The following is a 3,840-nucleotide window of genomic DNA, read 5'->3' as shown; positions in this document are numbered from 1 at the left end:
CTTCTCCCCCTCACAGAGCTGTTACCTCAGTTTGTGTGTTTATTGGTTGTGTGGAGGGGAAATGGTGAAGTAGTGTGTTATGAATCCTGATTAAACCAGACTAAGGCAGTTGATTCGAACCATCTATCTTAGTTCGAACCAAGGAAGTTTGCCAGTTGGAAGTTTCCCGCCTTTCCAAATTGTACATGGTACTAGTGCTCTGCACCCCATTCTAATTCTTTGCACTCGGTACCAAATGTTGTGCACACGGCCCGAATTGCTGTGCACTCGGCTCAAAATAGCTGCACACAGTTCAGAATGTTATGCACCCCACCCGCAAAAGAGTGCACTCAGCACCTTTGGAATCTTCCCACCGGAGAGTGCTTAAATACCCCAGTTCAGTAGCAGTTTGGGTTCCCTTTTTCTTGTTGGGTTCCTGATTGCGTTTGGTTCTGTAGAATGTCTCTCTGTGGTAGCGTGAATGGTAGAATGAGTGTGAGAGTGTGAGCATAGTCAGTGTAGTGTTTGTGTGAGTGTGGTGGGTTCTATTTTTGGGTTTTTTATGCCTGTGGAAAATTCCTGGGTGAAAACCATTTGGATCCCATTGGATTATTACCGGAGAGCGGAAGGCCTTCGACTTATAGTCCATATCCCATCCATCATCAAACCAGAGGGTCTCATCCTGAAGTGACATCGAGGGATCCCCTCACTGTTCCTCTGCCACGGCTTGCAACTAGCCAATGCATAAAGGTCGTGAGTGCCTCAGCTGTTCTAGGCCATGTGAATGTAATGTACAGTCCTATTGTTTAGGGGTCTTTACTATCTACTTTGTCTTCGGGGATAGGGAGGATTATAGAGTTATTGTTACATGCTGTTGTATATCTTAACTTTATAATATATGGTTTGGCCCTCAACTGAGACTCGAAGTTTTATTTGGAAAACCACGTGCCAATGATAGATACGGCCACGAGTAATCGGCCTCAGGCGATCCCTTCTTCTGGGACTTGGGATATTTACCATCTTCACTACAAGTCAGGGCGCGTCCAATTAGGGTTTTAAATTAATCATTACTGCATCCCAGGGTAACAGCAGGAGCTGTGCTCACAAATGGCCCTTTCAGAAAGGCGCCTCTTCTCTGACAGGACCACTAGCAACTCACTGTGATGTGGGCTCACTAGTCCAGATGCTTTGAGGTTTGGTCAAGGTGGCTGGTGGCTGGCATGGCACACTGAAACCCAGGGCAAAGAGGCAGCTGGAATCTCTTGCTGCCAGCACCTTGCCTCCAGCTTCTTCCCTGTCGGCAGCAGCCGCAGCCCCTTTTGGCCACTGTGAAGAGAGGCAGGAATGGGGCCAAGTAGCGAGTCAGGCTGAGGGGGGCAGGCAAAGCTCGTCTTGCCTTGCAGGGCCACTGGCAACAGATTCTCTCTTGTGCGCTGCTGAGGAGAAAAACACCCTGAGCAGGACCATAAAGACCAATTTAAAAGAGCATTTAGGGGGGGCACGAGTCAGAGCCTGGCAGCTTCTGGGATACAGAAGAGGCCTCCCGTGGACACCCATGGAACTGCTGGTTCAGGAAAAAGGCTGATTGGGGAGGGGTATTGGGAAGAAGGAAACCACAAGCCTGGAGCAAGTTCAGATGCTGCTGTGACTGGCACTGGCAAGGCAGGGCTCTGACTGCAATTGCTGGGACAGGAGAGCCAGCACCACATGCCATTGTGATTCCCTGGGGGTGTCCGTGCTCAGAGACCCTGAGGGTGCAACCTCTGCATCTCCTGCAGCCATGGAGAGAAGGTGCTTCTCACTTGTGGTTTCCTTCTTCCCAACACTCCTCCCCAATCAACCTTTTTCTGAACCAGCAGTTCCATGGGTGGCCAGGGGAGGCCTCTCCTGTGTCCCAGAAGGACCTGGGAAAATGTGAGCAAAGGCTGCACTAAGGCACCCCTGGTCCTTGAACCCAGGATCTCCTATTTACAAGGCAGGTGCTTTAGCCAGCTGAGCCATGGTGCACACAACACCTTTGCCTCCCAAAGTGTCTGTGGCTGAGATGCACAAAGGAAGATACAAGATCCCTGGGGTGGTCTTTGCTGGATGAACGTGCCTCAGGAAAGACACTGGAAGCGCAACAGACACACAAAAGGGGACGAGGGACAGTTACACGGCAGGTGGCGCAGCTCAGCCAGGGACCTTATCCACTCACAGAGCTTCCCAGCTTCTCCACCCCCCAAACCCCAGCAGGCAAACTGCCCCATGGGCCTCGCCCGCACCATGCTCAGGGCCTGGGGATTTTCTGTCACTTTGCCAGACCAAATAACTAAGCCTCCTCTGCCCCCGCTCTGGAGTCTCTGCCTCCCATGGGCCTTCTCATCCTCAGGCTCCACTTTGCCTGAAGACAGACCCTGCTCTGCTACAGCCACAGCCACCTTCTTCTGTCTGTATCTCACTCTTGGGCCTTCCAGAGCAAAATGTGCGCCTGTATTCTAACTTTGGTTTCCTGGACTTTTAGCATTCAGAACTGAACCTAACACCAGAATTTGCTAATGAGGGGTGTGAACAGCTTCTGTAGAGAGGGAAACAGCCACCATGGAGCAAATTTGCCAACTGTCTCAGAGAGAGGAAGTTCTTTGCCAGTGAGAGAAGACTAACCCTAGGTGGGACTTGAACCCACAACCCTGGCTTAGGAGGCCAGTGCCTTGTCCATTAGGCCACTGGGGCACACAAAAAAAACCTTCCCAGAGACAGAAATTCACTCTTCTAAATGGCCCATTTTCAACTTTTAGCTCCTGATGAAGCCTCTTTGAAGAAGCCAGATACACAGGAAGGGCTGATCACACCCCTCTGAAAATCAGCTTTCTATGGGTATCTGTAGCTGGCTCCAAATCAGAGATCTTGAGGTCTCGTCTCCCTCCTGAAACCAGGGAACTGTCTCCCACCACTGCAGCCTCCTGAGACTCTATGGCCGTGTCAGTACAGCAGGGGGAGCAACACTCACAGGCTCCAATGTGTCCCCCTGAGCAGCCTCTGATGTTCCCTGCTTGAGCCCCAGAACCAGCCCTGAGTCAGTGGGGGGAGGGGGAGCAGCTCACACATGCCAAGGGGTTGGCCAGGGGCAGGACATGAGCCCTGGGAGGCAGCAGTGACATCATAAGGGCCTTGTGCAGCACCTCAGCTCATTGGTTGGGAGGCAGTGACCTCACAGAGGGTCCATGGCAGCAGCCAGGTGGGACAGGCTACAGGGCTGGGGCATCTCAGAGACCCCCATGGCCTGGCTGCCTGGAGTCTCCTTTGTGAGGTTTCCCCTTGAGGGCAGAAGGGATTGAGGGTCCCATCTGGGAGTGTCTCTGTGGAGATTTCCCCTTTCCCCAGGCTGCAGTGGGAGGGGCTGGGGCAGGCAGGGTTTCAGAAGGAGCTGGCACTGAACCTCTGGGAGAGGCTAGAGAGAGGGCTGCAAACACATTGGCTATGTCTACATTGGCATCCCTTTCCGGAAAAGCGATGTTAATGAGACAAGTCGGAATTGCAAATCCATGGGGGATTTAAATCTCCCCCGCGGCATTTACATGGCTGACGCTTTTTTCCAGCTTGGGGATAAGCCGGAGAAAAGTGCCAGTCTAGACGCGATTCTCCGGAAAATAAGCCCTTTTCCGGAGGATTTCTTATTCCTACTTTCCTACTGCCTCCTTGTGGATGAGTTATTGCGCAAGAAGGCTTATTCCTCGTGGGGAGAGGAATAACTCTTGCGCAAGAAGCCCTGTTGTCTGATGCTATACTATAAATCTACTTGCGCAAAAACGTGCCTGCAGTGTAGACACTCTGCAAGATTTTGGGCAAGAACAGCTGCTCTTGCACAAAAAGCCTGCAGTA

The 3,840-nt window shown here is 51.9% G+C and overlaps 1 non-coding gene across 1 annotated transcript; it reads right to left on the bottom strand.

Annotated features, from left to right (window-relative positions):
• Positions 1 to 2,619: 2,619 nt before the first annotated feature.
• Positions 2,620 to 2,691, bottom strand: TRNAR-CCU (transfer RNA arginine (anticodon CCU)). Its single transcript has one exon. It is a non-coding gene; the product is annotated as a tRNA-Arg (tRNA).
• Between the last annotated feature and the right edge of the window lie 1,149 nt (positions 2,692 to 3,840).

Source organism: Pelodiscus sinensis, chromosome 31 (assembly GCF_049634645.1).
Source record: "Pelodiscus sinensis isolate JC-2024 chromosome 31, ASM4963464v1, whole genome shotgun sequence".
Taxonomy (NCBI): domain Eukaryota; kingdom Metazoa; phylum Chordata; order Testudines; family Trionychidae; genus Pelodiscus; species Pelodiscus sinensis.
Note: the sequence above shows the minus strand (reverse complement) of the source record. Positions and strands in the feature narration are given on the sequence as shown.